A 16145-nucleotide genomic window follows, 5' to 3' on the forward strand; every position below is an offset into this window, starting at 1 on the left:
CCCCATTCTTTGCAGTTCACCCTAACTGAGTGACCTCGGCTGACTCCCCACTGGGACCCCGGTCACAATAATGCAAAACAGTGAATATAATAAAGGCAAGATCGCCCAGTGGGTGACAATGGCAAGTGCTCGGTGTTTGTGCAATGCCTTGCAGAACGGAGTCTTACTGGGTATGTCTACACTGCATCTGGGAAGAGGCAGATGTGCAGATGGTTTGTCTTGGGCTGGAGCTCGGCCACTCAACCCTGGGGTGGGGAGGAGAAGGGGATGGCTTGAGAGCCTGCATGCCAGCCCGAGTCGCAACCTCGAAGCAACGTCTGCACAGCTATTTTTATCACGCTAGCGCAAGCCCCACTCACACAAGTCTGTGGCCATGAGCTGGGAGACTTCCTCCCAGCTGCCATGCAGACAGGCCCGCGGGGCCCTGGGGGCACTACCGCAATACAAATGCTAAGTAATGACAACCAGAAAAGCCATCTGAGAAAGTCAATCTGAAGCAGAGGTTGCAGAGGAAACTTTTTGAAGTCAGATTACAAGTGGGGAAGTGACTCAGTGCCTTGGAAAGAGATGGGATGGTTGGGAGACTACCAAAGAGAGGTGGCAGCCTCACACACTGGGATCAGAGATTAATGGCTTAATTCTAGCCAGATTAGAGAAGCTGTAAACATTCCTCTTGAGCCTCGCTCTAACCACATCAGGGGAGGGAGGGGCTCCGCTTTGGAGGCCTTTGGACCCTATAAGCCACCATCAAACAGAACTCAGAGTATGTCACATTTTTGGCAACAATACATGAGGCCCAGCTGATTTCTGTCTAGGGTTGGGTCACCGGCAGGACTCCTGCCAATTTTGCTAGATCACTGTGTTATTTTCAGATGTTGCTTTAAGAGGAAACCCGGCCAAAAACCCCATCCTAAGATTTTGGTGTGGCTTTTTTTCTCTTGCCTTAAGATCAGATCGGAAAGGCACTGTGTGCACTTATGTGTGTGTGTGTATCCAGGTATGTGTATGTCTCTCTGTTGAAGGGCCATAGAATGATTTTTCCCCTGGAGAAGGTGCAACATCAGAAGGTACAAGATAAACCTTAACCAGCTCTTTGCATGGTGCTGAATGGCTTCTCTCCTTCGAGGGGCCGACCTACCCAGAGCTTTGCTGCAGCCTACAGGGAGAGCTGATTCCATGTGGCAACTCGTTGATGCAGTCGGTGAACTCTGCGTAGTTTCATCCTGTCTTTAATACCTGGCCCGGGCAGTCCAAGGAGAGAGAAGCAGGCCCAAGGAGGACAGCGCCAATCAGAAGGTACTGAAAGATTTTGAAGTTGGACCAAAGGGACAAGGATGGGGTGGACTAAGCTGAGCTGCCCTTCCCACCCTCCTCCCACCTCTGAATTTCTCTGCAAATGCCGTGTCCTCCATTAGATGTGCCAGGGTATTTTACGCAACAAATCCTTAAAGAGCTCTTTTACGCCCTTAAACCATTTCAAAATAAATTGGTGCCGGCAGCCCAGGGCTCCTGACGCCTAACCCCGCAATCAGCGCTGAAACTTGCTGACGGGGACACAGCTATTTAGGTCGGAAGCTCCACAGGGACCTAATCAAATGGCGGGGGGGATGATTGGGCAGCTGCAATTTGATTTGGAGAGATGCATGATGAGGAGGAATGATCTAAACTTCTCCCCTGTGCAGAAAGGGTCTGAATGAGCAGGTGCCACGAAGGGGAAAGGAGCTAAGAGCCCCCTTTTGAGAGCTTGATGCAGTGGCCTGGCCGGTGTGCAGAAGCTAGAGTAGAAAATAGGATGCTCGGATGTGTTACCGGTGGGACGGAGGGTACTATCAAGGCATTTATAACATGATGGTGTGCCTGCTGGGGGAGTGCCGGGTTCACATTCAAAAGCGATAAAGGAGATGCTAAGAAACAGTTCAGAGGGACTTAGCAGGGGGTCTTGTGAAAGACACATTGTGATCTTGATTTTGTTGTTTTACCCTAAAGAGGAGAGTAAGAGGTGTCTTGACAATAATAAACCCCAGTCGTGTGGTTCGGTCTAATCTCCCCTGTAACGTGTGAGCAAGGAACCGCGCAGTGAATCGGAAAGGTAGTACATTTACGGTTCGGGCACTACCTCTTGTACAGCCGACCTGTGGGACTCCCCGCGACAGCAGGCCACGGAGACGAATGGTGTCAGGACATTTTTTTAAAGGCCTGAATAGGTTTGTGGTTGTTAATAGTATTTGCTGCTACCTGAGTTTGACCTATGGTGGAAATGCAGTTGTGACTAATGAGTCTGGGCATCTAGATGCCGAGCACCTTTGAAGTTATTCAATAGATCGCCATCCCATAAACGAAGTCCCCCAGGCCAGAGCATCGCAGCGAGGGGCAGGCGTCCTCTGCACTTGTTTGGCCGGGCTGTGTTCCCACGGGGCTGGCTGCAGAATCAGAACCTGTATACAAGAGATATGAGAGCAGATACCCCATTGGTCTGGGCTGATGTCATTCCTCTGTTCAGCGAAACAGACGGCGATATTCTAGAAACAAGGCGGGTGAGGTCGTATCTTTTACTGGGCCAACTTCTGTCCGTGAGAGAAACAAGTTTTCGAGCTTCCCCAGAGCTCTTCTTCAGGCCTGGGAGTCTAACACAGCTATAGCAATGCTGCGCACAGCGATGATTCTGACAGATTTATTTATAAAGTCGATCCCTAGGAATCAGAGATTCATTAAAGCAGCAGAGTGAGCGGTTCCACGAATCCACCTCCTGTGAACTCCTCACACTCCTGTCTGTCTTGAGAGGAGCACTCCTTCATCCTCCGATTATTCAGCACGGAATTCAGCTTCCTCACTAGCCTGAATTACCCCCAGGAATTAGCAGAGAAACACCAAGAATTGCTAATGAAGCAGATCATTTGCTTCACAAGCTAATTTGAGGGACCCCACAGACAGACACTTCCTCCCAGCCTAGGGCCCTCTTCTCCTAGACACACGCTTCCGCCAAGACAATGGACTCTTGTCTTCTTCATGCTCTTGCATCCCTTATCGATGAGCCAGCCGAGACCCAGCCAGCAGCGCTGGGCTGTATTGACATCTATTTTTCTGTGTCAAATTTACTGCTGCTGAGCTCAGAGCTGGACCCTAATGAACCCGTCTCCATGTTCTCTCATCTACCTGCCTGATGTCTAAGAGGAAGGCAGTGTCATGGGGTAGGGGTACTAGAATATTAGAAAACTAGAAAAGGGGGAATGAGATTGGCTGGGTGAAGAAAGTATTCAGCTCTCTACCTGAGAAGCAGGTCACCTTTCAATGGCCGGGTGGTTGCAAGTGAAGGCCAGTCATTTAAATCGCTGCAAAAGTCTTGAGCAAAATGGTAGCTGGAGGCAACAGGAAGATGTTGACATCATCCTACAAGAAGTCAGTGCATGTTCCTAACTTGCCACAGCAGATGAAGGTCATTCCACACCTGCTGGTGTTCCCTGATTGGGGCAGGGAAGTCTCTCTGCTGAGTTCTTGTGTGCCTGGCAACTGAACCTAGAGATGGAACGGTCCAATGAGATCCATTGTCTGCCCAGGGCGTGTTCAGGACTCATTCCCTACTCTCCAGTGTTCTGTCCGGTCTAGTTCGAAACGCCCCCAAGGGTTGAGCTGATTGGATCTCACGCCTAAGCTATTCCCTTGTAAATTTAAATGTCACAAGACAACTGTGTGGGTAGACGAGTTTGCTATGCACCCACTTTGGCATTTCTGCAACCTTCAAGCGCACTCTTGCCAAAATTCTGTTCTCCTTTCTCCAGAAGAAACTCCAAAATTACCGGCCACGTTAGCAACTTTCCTCATGATTTAACTTGGGGTGGTTTTGTAAGAGGCAATTGTGAAAGAATAAACAGGACTGACGCTAGTGTATCGGATTCCTCTTTTCAAGCATTGGCTCACTTTGGTTATCAAGGATACAGTGCTGATGTAAGAAGTCAAATCTTGCTGTGTTCAGCAAGTGCGGGTCCTGTATCAGCAGGAATCAGCCAGGCTCTTGCTAATTGCTGCTTGACTACTATAACAATGTCTCATGGAGGGTGAAAAGGGGAACAAAAGGCTCTGTGCACTATTCAGGTGGGACTTAGGTGTGGCAAAGACATAGTGCAGGCCCTCTGAACAGGAGTGAATTTCATGCGTAGCCCTAAATAAATAGTGGTGGGCATGAATTGCGCAGCGTGATGCCGCTGATTCTCTCTGGGCTTTCCCCAGTGTCTTTTTGAGTCTCATCGGTTGGTGGCGGCGGTTGTTTTGATTGGCAGGAGTATTGGCGTCTGGTTTTCTCTCTTCATTTGTTTTCAGAATTATTCGCTCCTGCAAGCCACTCCCTTTTGTCTCCGGGTCTCCAAGCCAGGCTCCTCTCCCTCGCTGATCACAAGGCAATTCCATTTACAAGGTGTTACACGAAACAAAACTGGGCGGGGTCTAGTCCCCCTCTCCATGTCCGGCAGCAGCCTGGGGTTCCTCAGAGGCCTCCCGGACTTTGCCATGGCGCTCACAAGCTGAGATGTCACAGCCGCAAACCTCCAGTGTAAACAGACCGCACACAAACCCAGCAAACCCAGAGACGTGTGGCCCACTCACACTGCTCATCGCACTGCCTCCAACTCTGCGGCCTCGAACATGCCGACGCCCATGTAGGTGCCGTAGCTCTAGGAATTAAAATAATGTCCTTGAATGGAGTACTTGTAACTCAGCTCTACTGCATTCTCCCACCCCGCCCCGCCCCATGAGCCACTGAATATAAGAACATTAGAACGGCCAGACTGGGTCAGACCAAAGGTCCATCTAGCCCCGTATCCTGTCTTCTGAAAGTGGCCAATGCCAGGTGCTCCAGAGGGAATGAACAGAGCAGGGAATCATCCAGTGATCCATCCCCTGTCGCCCATTCCCAGCTGCTGACAAACAGGGGCTAGGGACACCATCCCTGCTCATCCTGACTAATAGCCATTGATGGGCCTATCCTCCATGAATTTATCTAGTTCTTTTTTGAACCCTGTTATAGTTTTGGCCTTCACAACATCCCCTGGCAAGGAATTCCACAGGTTGACTGTGCGTCGTGTGAAGAAATACTTCCTTTTGTTTGTTTTAAACCTGCTGAACCGAGGAATGACATCAGACCACTGCTCAGTGGGAAATCTTCTATCCCCCGAGGGGAACTATCCTTTCCACTGCTAGGTGCTAAGTCCATAGGCAGAAGTCTTTGGGGGCACAAATTGTACTATAGAACAGGAGAGAGGTATCCAGGTCCTGACGCGTGACCGTTGAGGTGTGTTTCTATTGCCTCCTGGAGCTGTGCTGAGGTTGCACATGTTCATGTACAGTCTCTCTTGCTTTGGTTACTTGCTCCTTACTCTCTACGTTACCTCACTCTTGTCCTGTGTTAGTATTACACTGCCAGGCTAGTGGAGGGACCGTTCTCCAGGCTCTGATCAGAAACATGACCAGTGGCCTTCCTGATTCCTTAGCATTGTGCACACTGAGCTTTGGAGACAGCTGACACCCTGATTTACGTCCAGGAGGAAGCCAAGGCTGGCTAGGGAGTTTCTCTCTCTTCACTGCTAGGAAATCTCAAATGTCCCGAAATTGCTGGCAAGACTTCTGTCACTAATGGAGATCTAGGCACGGGCTGCAGTCGGAGAACGTTCCGCTCATGCTATTCCCTTCCACTGCCATATTTCGCTCTGCGTTTCTCAGAAGCGGAGACGGGTCCTGGCAGATTTGCCCGGACAGACTCCCTGTTCCAAAAAGCCCAAGAAGAGTGGTTTTGTCAGCCAGCAGCCTTCTGTTAGCACCTCTCAGTCAATCTGCCAGCTTGGAATGCTTCCCCCAGGAAGGGCACTTCAAGGAGCTGCTCTGTGCAAAGCTAGTGCAATGTCTGGGAGCCATCCCCTGACCAGGCCTTTGGAATAACTCGAGAGAACTGCCCCACCCAGAGAATCCTCACCAGGTTTTCCCGGAGCCCTGTGGGGCAGACACAGGGCATTGGCTGTTTGGGAGATTACCCAGGCAGTGCAGACATGACAGATACAATTCATGGTTTCTATAGCTGGCTACCAACCCACCTCAATGCCTTAAGGGCCACCTAATGGGGTGCCACATTTAGTACCGCTGCTTTTATTTAGGGTGATCAGATCACAACACTAAAATATTGGGACACATTGGGGTGCCGTCAGCCCCGCCCACAGCCCACCCCCACTCCTCCTAGGCTCCGCCCCAGGTCCTGCTCCCTCCCTGCTTGGCCCCCTCCCACTGCGCCTTTCCTCATCCCCTGGCCCCGTGCTGGCTTGCTGCGTCCCTCCTCAGTCCCCAACCCACCACTCACCTCCTCACCCCACCCCGCCCACCCGCCTCGCTCATCTCTTCACCCCCCCCGCCCGCCACTCACCCCTACGGCGCCGACTTCCCCTCTGCCGGGTGGGTGCTCACCCACCCCCCGCCTCTTCCCGCCCAAGCATCCGCCCTCGCTCCACCCCTATTCCACCCCCTTCCCCAAGTCCCCGCCCCTGCCCTGCCTCTTCTCCACCTCCTCCCCTGAGCGCGTCACGTCCTCGCTCCTCCCCGTTCCCGCCCGGAAAGCGCTAAGTGCTGCCAAACAGCTGTTAGGCGGCAGGAAGCGCTGGGAGGGGGAGAGGAAGGGGGACACGGCACTCTGGGGGGAGGGGAGAGAAGGAAACGAGGAGGAGGGAGCTTGGCTGCAATTTTTCCCCGTGGGTGCTCCAACCCTGGAGCACCCACGGAGTCAGCGCCTCCCTCCCGCTCGCCTCCTTACCTGAATATCGGGACAAATGGCATCCCGATCGTACATTGATCGGAACACGGGACAAAGGGTTAAATATCGGGACAGTCCTCATTTTACCGGGACATCTGGTCACCCTACTTTTATTTGAAATGGAAAATATACTGAGCTTTTATCCCTTCTAATTTTAACGTCTGATTAACCTGGAGAACTCCCTCCCTCCTGATAGTACGCTGACAAACGTCTTGGTGAAAAATAAAGCAAAGAATTAGGGTTTTCAGAATAAAAATAGCCCCTGTAGTTAGGTGCTCAGATACTAAGGGGATGAACACAGTATAAAGATGTAGTTGGCTGGTGTAGTTCTATCAGGTAACAAATACAAGAGCTATTAACCCTCAGGCTTCAGGGCAAAGGCTGTTCAACCCCTGGGTCAGGAAGTGGATCATGCATCAGGGGATAATAGTTCAGAATCAGCCAAGGAGGTGAAGTTGAGGACTAGGAAAAACTGGCTCGAACGACCTGAGCTGGGGATGTTTTTATCAACCTCGTTTAGATGAGGTGCAAGTCTTGAGAGCTGCCAGGAAAGTAATTATCTTTCCCATTTTCAGCACTGCTTTGGTTTGCATTTGCAGCCCTCACCTGTAAATTGTGCCAAGGCAGCACTATTCCTCTGGTTGTTTTAATCACACTTTAAGATCTTCCCCATGTATCTGCTGGAACAGTCCAGCCCTGTGATGGAAATAGGGCTGGAGGATTTAAGGGGAAACCTAATGGACTTTGAGGAAGTTCCAATGCGTGGCCTACAGCAGAATGTCTGGGAGGAAGAGCTGTGCGCTGAATGCTAATTTAAATGGACACCAGTATTGTTGGAGGGGTTTAGGACAAACTATTCACTGCATTGCCCGAGGAGGGTTACATTTGCTTGAATAGGGTCAGCTGTGTTCTCTTTGGCTTGCCCATGAAGGAGGAAGGATTGAGACATGAGCGAATGGCTCCTGCGATATATTCCGCATACTCTACATTCAGGAGAAAACAGCACTTTTTAAAAAAAATCAGGGAGTCAGATTAACAAACCCAATCCATTTATGACTATTTAAAATGATGAGATGCTTTTTCCTCCCCAGTTACGGAGTGTCAGAGCAGAGGACTGGGAACCAGCACTCCTGGGTTCCTTTCACAAGGCCACCACTGACTCATTGTGTGGCCTTGTGCAAGTCACTTAACTGCCCCGTGCCTCAGTTTACCCATCTTTAAAAGAGTTACCTGCCATCCCAGTAGCACTGTGAGGCTTAATGTTTGGACAGCACTGCAAGTTCCTCTTCATCTCTCTTCTCTTTTCCACTTTTTCTCTCCCTCTCCATTTGTCTTTGTTTCTTTCTATCTTTGTCTTTTTTAAAACGTTGGGTAGGTTCTTGATACAGTGAAAAAAAAAACACTTTCCTTATGTTCTTACCATGTTCAGGCTGACCTTATCTTTGTCTGTGCGTTCTCCCACAAGAGGGAAATCCTGGCCCCACTGAAGACAATGGAAGTTTTGCCACTGACTTCAATGGGGCCAGTCTGTCACCTGTGGCTTTACATGAAATGCTTTGTATGTTGTTGAAGAATCACAGATTCACAGAACTAATAACAACTGTTTCGGGGATTTGGCTACTTCCCTGGTAGTGGGAGAGTCTTCGCTACAGAACATTCGCTACCCAGGAGTTCAAGATATGGGATTGTTTGTACATCTCCACTGGACTTTATTTTTCTAATTATGAGGAATACAAGCAGGGACTGATGTGGCTGGGTAAGAAAGGCCCTCTAGAAATTCAGACCATTCTACGCTATTAAGCCCTATACACTTGGACTGGGTCTGCAGCAGGATTTAAATACAGCTTTTTCTCCTACCCACTTCCTCTTCCTGTTTTTAAAAAATGTCCCCTGGTTGTGGATGGAGGGCTGCCTTCCCGTAGGTGGACTAGATCAGACTAGTTTATGTGTACAGCTGTTTATCTCCAGCAGATCAGCACATTGAGTTTATGCTTGTTAGCGGTGAAGACCACAAAATGTGTTTGCCAGGCTGCACAGACGCAGAGGGCTGCCAGAGGCACGAGCAATGTGTTCGCGAATGGTTACGCACTGGTTAATGCTACAGGGGAAATGCTACTGGTGATTTGTTGGTGTAACTTGGGGTCTTTGTTCTGCTCCGGGTTAGAGATGCGCAAACAATGGAGCAACCCACCAGATCCCCTCAACATTTGGAGGCTGGGACTGAGTTCCTGGAGCCGAACCCACCTCTGTGGTTTTGGATCCAGCTCGGAACAATCACTAGAGAACTCCAGGCCAGAGTGTGAAAAGCTCCTTCGAATCCTGATGGGATGGTACTATATGGGTGGGGACGTCCTCTCCCTTTCTGATGTTACCCACAAAATGCACCGTAAGGACATAAAAGGACTCGGATTAAGCTCGGCCCAGCTGCATGCACTCATTGTAGTGTCCACCACTGGCCAAGATCTCCAAGAGCAGCTTGTCAGAGTTTGGCGCCCTCTGACCCAAACCCGGGACCTACCCTTGGCTTGGCTTGGTTTGAAGACCCAAACTCCGAACCCCAAGCTCAGCCCTATGTGGCTCTGAGCCCCTCTTCCTCTTTGGCTCAACCCCACCATAACTGAAACATGCCAACAGTAACTTCACTGTAGCCATGGAGTGCAAGAGCATTGTGGGCAAACAGATGCAAACGAGCCCACTGAACAAAAACACATTGAATTGGCCATGGCTAATGCTTGCTCACACATATAGTGTGGTTCTTTGTCACTGGCTAGTGGCTTGACTAATTAACGAGGTTTATGGGTCTGCTGCTGCCTCTCAGCTAAGGAACCTGGTCCTTAAACTCAGCCACTTTAATAACAATCCCTAGCTCTTATCTAGCGCTTTTCACCTGTAGCTCTCAAAGCGCTTTACAAAAGAGGTCAGCACCAGTATCCCCATTTTACAGATGGGGAAACTGAGGCACAGAGCAGTGAAGTGACTTGCCCACTCTTGCCCAGAAGGCCAATGGCCAAGCCAGGAATAGAAACCAGGTCTCCTGAGTCCAAGTCCAGGGCTCTAGGCCCTAGGGAGTCTTTTACTCCTGGAGATGGCAGCAGCAGTCCCAGAGGTGACTCAGCCGGGGGTGTCATTACAGGAGGTGGAGAACAGCGGCTTCCTTTGCCTTGGTGGGAGGTCTTTTTATTCCGTGCATTACTTCAGACCCGCCAATGAGTGGCTGCAGCTGGGCAGAGCTCAATCCCACTTCTCTTTTATGGCCCTAAAATACATTTTGTGGGTAACGTCGGAAGGGGAGATTATTCTCCCTTCCAATACTCCTCCTCCTCCCCCCACCACAAAAAGCAATGAAATAAAAACCAGCTGGACAGAGATGGCCGAACGACTGGGGTGATGAGGTCATCAAACGCAGACAGACGGCAGATGGAGTCGGCCCGCCCCGGCTAGCAACGCCCTCTGCATTCATCGCCTGAACCTTCTGCCCTGGTTTGGAGGTGTAGCTCCACTGAAAACAACCAGAGTCAGGGGGCTGATGCAGAAACGCATGCCCACATTTTGCAGGGACACCTTGGCTTGCCAAACAGAAGCCCCACTCGGAAAATGTAGACCGTGCTCTCAAAGGGATTCTTTGCCTTCACAGCGAGGTCAAGATTAACCGCCCCATGCTTTTCACACTGGGGCCTGCTGCTGTCTGTGTCCCACACCCACGGTGACGCCCTGGTTGTGCCCTGAGTAATGCCAACTGCTCCAAGCACTGAGCAGGCTCCTGCCCAGCCTCTGCAGTTGTGTGGAGGATGCAGTTTTCTTCTTCGAAGAAGGAAGTAACCTGTGTGTCTCTCCGCTGTGGTTGGGAGTGGGGGACAGAGCGCTCTCCTGTCGCTCTGTGAGTGTGACGGGAAGGAAGGGGGACTTTCCACACTTGTGCACCAGGCTGCCGGAGAGACCCAGAGCTCTGCGTCACCCGACCAAATGTCTACCTCAGCAAAAGCGAGCTTCGCTGGTGCTCAGACTGTGTGTCAGCTTCCTGCCGCACCCGCCTGTCGTCCCCTCGAGTCTTCCCCAGCCCAAACCTCACCTAGCAGGTCACAATTAGTGACCTCCAGCTCCCGAGCTCCTCAAAGCTCTGAAATGCAAAGCCTCAACCCCTGTGGGTTCCCAGCAGATATTAAGTCTGCTGCTCTGCTGAGTCAGTACATTGCAACGTATTAATTCAACTGGGGTAAATACACCCTTCCCGTCAAGCACAGCACTGAACTGGCTTGCAGGAAAAGTGAAACCACTTTGGTATCACTTAAACCGTGCTCTTTTGTTACCAAACGCAATGGGTCACAGCTCTGGGAATGTTAAACCTTGCGTTTGGGGTCTGCGTGTCTTGGGAGGGGTGGGCGAGAGGGGTGGGTTTTCTTTGTTCCCTTGTTGTTGTGTCAGGGATAGGACCCCGCAGGGGATGCGGGGAGCAGAGCTCTACACAGCCTTGGCCTGGAACGGCAAAAGTCCTTAGTCCGAGCTTCACCGGCGTTCACAAACCTCAGTCCCTGCTCGCTAAGTTGTGTCTGGGATTGTGTGCACCGCTGGGACGCCACCTCCTTTCCAGGGTCCCTCCCTTAGTGCCCCCCAAAAGCTCCAGGACTGTGGAGATGAGGAGAGGAGGTACCTGCTGAGGAGATGGGGTGGCTGAGAGGGAAAAGGACAGGGTCAATGGCATGGATTCTTTTGGAAGTTCCAGTTAGTGGAGTTATCAGACTAGGTTACTTATATATCCCCACCACGCCCCCGTGAGGCAGGGCAGTGCTCTCATCACCATTGTACAGATGGGGAAACTGAGGCAGATAACATATGACTTGCCCAACATCACAGTCTCCTACATCCAAGGGTCTCTCAAAAAATACCAGCTGAGAAGTTTCTTGAGTAGCCTGGAAGGAATGGGTCAAGCTTCCTCCTGCCTGAGATTTGGGGGAGGGGCAATGTCAGTTCTCTTGTGAATAGGGCTCGTGCTTGTCATGATCTTTTCATGGGTGGATGGTGCTGCATGTCCGGCTTTGACAGAGGTGGGCTCCATCTGGGTTCTCACCAATTCACCTCCTGAAAAACACCTGCTTCCTTTGCCCAGCGACCGCTGAGATGCAGTGATGGCCTTCAGAAAAGCATCACAGGATGTGTATCACAGGAGATGTTCCATTTGGTAGGATAAGCAGAAGAGGGAGGAGGTCTGAGTTAGCTGTTACCACCCAAGAAAGCGATTGTGGAGTCATTGTAGATTGTTCTCTGAAAACTTCTGCTCACTATTCAACAGCAGTCAACAAGGCTAACGGAATGTTAGGAACTATTGGGAAAGAGACCGAAAATATCATATTGCCACTATATAAATCCATGGTGCACCCATACCTTGAGTATTGTGCCCGGTTCTGGTCGCCCCATCTCAAAAAGATCATAGTGGAACTGGAAAAGGTTCAGAGAAAGGCAACAAAAATGATCAAGAGTATGGAGCGGCTTCCATATGAGGAGAGATTAAAAAGATTAGGGCTGTTTGGCTTAGAAAAGCTTGACTAAGGGGCGATATGCTCAAGTTCAATAAAATGATGAATGGGGTGGGGAGAAAGTGATTAGCGAAGTGTTATTTACCCTTTCCCACAATACAAAACCCAGGGCTCACCCAATGAAATTAATAGGCAGCAGGTTTAATACAAGCAAGAGAAAGTATTTTTTCATACAACACACAACTAACCTGTGGAACTCATTGCCGTGTGATGGCCAAAAGTATAACTGGGTTCAAAAAAGAATTAGATAAGTTCATGGAGGATAGGTCCATCAATGGCTATTAGCCAAGATGGTCAGGGATGCAACCCCACGCTAAGGGCAACCCTAAACCTCTGACTTACAGAAGCCAGGAGTGGCAGATGGGTGGATCATTCCATAATTGCCGTGTCCTATACACTCCCCTCCCAACTCCGGAACCGGCCACTGTCAGAATCCAGATTCTTGACATCGTCTGATGGACCATCGTCTGACCCAGTATGGCAAGTGTGGTGGGATGTTCCCACCCAGCCATTTTTCAGAGCTGTTACAGGTTCATGACATGGCACCTATTTTCACTCTTGGGTGTCAGTTTTTTAAAATAGACATAGAGTCACCACATCCTATTGCTAAATAGCACTTCCTCCTTGTGTTTTTTTTTTTTTTTTGTATTTTAGAAAGGAGAAGCATTGACTTAGCTAAAAATCTATCAGCTGCATGTGCAGAAATTATAGAACCATGAGTCAGTTTCGTATGTAACCCTAATTGTTCAGAAGTGCCGGACAGATGTAATCCTGACTCAATTTGTATGTGGATTTAGAACTCTGAGATTACCCAACTGATCACACTCAGATCAGGTAAATGTATCTCCATTTATAATCTAGATTCCTTTCTGATTATTCACAGGATTGCTTCTCTCATTGGCTCGCTTGGATAGTGAGTGGGATCTAAGAGGGTACGAATCCTGGGGAAATGCTTTCTTTGCAGAGACTGTGTAGGAAAAGTTTTATGGCATTTGCTGTTACAAAGGGATGGCAGGGAAACTCAACAGCATTGGCAGGAGCGGGTACTGCGGTGATTGTTCTGGAATGATTGAGGGGTGTTTTCCCATGGTGGTTGTGAGAATGATTTTGCTGGTTAGTCAAGTTTCCCCAACTCAGATTCTTCAGAGAGTCTTTACATGCATGTAGTTCTGCAGCAGAAGGCTCTGTGCCTGGAGCTGGAGCACTGTGCATTGTACAGTCACCTCGTTGCATGTACCTTTCTGCTTGTGCCGGAGAACGCTAGTTTGCTCACCCTGAAGTTTCTTACAGACTTTCTAAAGTAGGGCATAGAAGAGTCATTCTTTAGAATGAAGCAGGTGGAGAAACCTCGCCAGAGAAGCTAGATTGGAACAGTTATTCTTTTTGATAGCACTGCCACATCCTCATCGGGGGTGGCTTGGCAGCACTGGTTAAAGGAAAACCAGACAGGCGCATGCCTTGGATCAAAAGCCCATCCTCGAAAGTCTCCAGAGCCTTGAGAACGTCCCACAATGCTTATTTTCATTTTCGCAAGTGGTCCTGCGAGTTCTTTTGGAAGTTGTGGGACTCGAGTGAAAGCCTAAGCTCATGAGCTCTTCAGCCCACGTTCAGGGCCAAAGTAGCTCAGACGTGCTCCATTTCAGCTGCCAGATGCTCAGCTGCGCTGAATCTCTACAACTGGTGAGATTCACCCATCACCGCACTGGACCCTTGTCTTTTATAATCACAGATCTTCTTCGGCTGCTTTGGCTTTCCATTGAGAGCGGTGATCTGCTCAGTAACTAACGCTGATGGAGAAGAGGGGTGGGATGATCCCAGACTGAGGCTTGTAAACACACACAGTTCTTTGCACTGGGTTGGATCTGGATCATGGCATTTTGCCAAAGCCCTGGCTACGGGGCAGCCTGCAGCCGTCTTGACCCAGGAAGGCAAATTTCTCCCATCGTTCGGACCGAGGATTGCTGAGCCTGCTCCACCCCTCTGTGGCCAGCTCTGCAGGCAAGTTTGGAGGTGTGGATAATATGTCCCTCTCTCCTCTCCCGACTCCGGTGGGGGGAATTGCATTTTAGCGGGGCATGGAAGGAGCAGCCTCTGCAGTGCCTTGACAGCCGGGAGGCAATTGTCCCCGGTCCTTGTGTTGGATGATTGGAGAGACTTCTTATGCCTTCCCGCCCCACGCGCCCTAGAGCTAGGGACAGGCAGGCCCTCGGTGACAGTACTTAGCTCTTTGCCTTCCCAAAGCACTCTGTATAGACTTTGGGCGACTCCCAGTTTGCCTGAGTCATAAACCAAAGCAGGACCTCAGGATCTGGCCCCCAAACCTGGAGGATCCTTTCCGAGTGAATTGTAGGGGGGAGAACACTGCAGCTTAGAGACCAGGGATGGCCATGCAGCGGAAAGCACCGGAGTTCTAGGCACCGCGAGCGAGTCGTGGGCCCACCCAGCACAGGGAGCCGAGAGGCAGCCGTTGTTTTACCAGCTATAGGAGGGTGGGGACTGGAGAGAGACCAGCAGAGCTTTTCTTTGCAGTGGTTTGGCAGCGTGAAGCCACCCAGAGCAGCTGAGGAGGCTGCATGCAGCTGGGAGCTGCTCCCGGCTCAACCAAATTTCTCACGACTCGATTGTTCCTGGAGGGCCCAGCTCTCACGTGGGTTTTTCACCTTGACGAATGAGGCCCAGGGAGCTATTCTGGGTGCCTGATATAAAGGGAGACATCTCCCTCCCCCCAGCAAACAGTGACAGCCACAGGAATCAGCCCCCAAGCAGCCAAACATACCACAGAGGATGAAAAGGCCATTTTCTTTTTTCATTTCTTTCTCCTCTGTCTCGGACCTCCTGCATGGTTTGCAACAGACCCTGCTTCCGAGGCCCTGCTCGTCTCAGTAGCCAGGGTGCAGTGATCATATTGACTTGTACCTGGGTCAGTCCCAGGGCAGGACTGAATTCCCTCCGGCCACCCCTTACAAATCTCCGGCAAGGCTGAAAGACTGCGCGTAAATTCTTCAAGAAGCAGAATGGACTCAGTTCATCACCCGAGTAATGGTGCAGATGTGGTCATGAAAATGGCAGCAGTCTGTGTGCTGGTGCCGTTCCTTGCGCGCCTCACTGGAAGAGCGAGGAGGGCTGCACAGTGGCTGAGGCATGGGGGTGGGGCATGCAGGTAGACAGGGAAAGAAAGGGGTAAGTGGGCCGTGAAAATGGGGTTGTGCCCACCCTTGCACGCAGCAGTCTAAGGGGAGGGTGACTCCCTTTGGCATCTACACTGAACTAGCCCATCTCCCTGGCCGGCTCTGGCTTGTTACTGCTTCCAGGGGGCATAGAGGGTCTGTGCTAGCACATCCAGACTTGCAGTGTCGCCTCTTGATGGCTCAGCACTTTATACTCCCGTTGCGCTGTGTCAGTGATGATGCCAGGGACGGGGTGGTGGAGAATCATGATGAACCATCGGGGGTGCATTTCCTGACCCCGGATCCTGACTTCACTTTCTCCAAATGGTCCTGTAAACGTCCCAGGTTCCGTCGGCGCTTGGGCCAATGAGCCGGTTCGCCAGAGTTCTCGGGGAAGCACCCACGGCGCTCCAGCGCCGTGCCACCAAAGAATCTCTTTGGTGCGCCCGGAGCGTGTCAGCGTGGGAGAACGGCACAACGGCTGGGCAGGGGTCTCGGCCCTGATCCTGCACCCTGGCAGCCAACGGGAGTTTTGTCATTGACTTTAGTAGGCGCAGGACCGAGCTCTCTAAATGCATCAGCTGCCTCATCTTATTGACTTTGGTGGTGCAACTTAACGTTAGGCACGTGCTGAAGTACCTTGCGGAATCAGGGCCTGTGGCA

General features: G+C 50.8%; 1 protein-coding gene across 2 annotated transcripts in view; it reads left to right on the forward strand.

The window, feature by feature from the left end:
• The first annotated feature begins 1031 nt into the window (after positions 1-1031).
• The window catches only part of CMKLR1 (chemerin chemokine-like receptor 1), a 38337-nt gene continuing 23223 nt past the window's right edge, over positions 1032-16145 (forward strand). The window contains exon 1 of one of the 2 annotated variants that reach the window (XM_024196119.2): positions 1032-1296. The gene's annotated coding sequence lies outside the window, so the exon portion shown is untranslated. Of the gene's footprint in view, positions 1297-13073; positions 13150-16145 lie in introns of those variants that run through there. The other variant, XM_024196121.3, reaches the window with a different exon arrangement.

This window comes from Terrapene carolina, unplaced genomic scaffold (assembly GCF_002925995.2).
Source record: "Terrapene carolina triunguis isolate 2854851 unplaced genomic scaffold, T_m_triunguis-2.0 Scaffold234, whole genome shotgun sequence".
Classification (NCBI taxonomy): domain Eukaryota; kingdom Metazoa; phylum Chordata; order Testudines; family Emydidae; genus Terrapene; species Terrapene triunguis.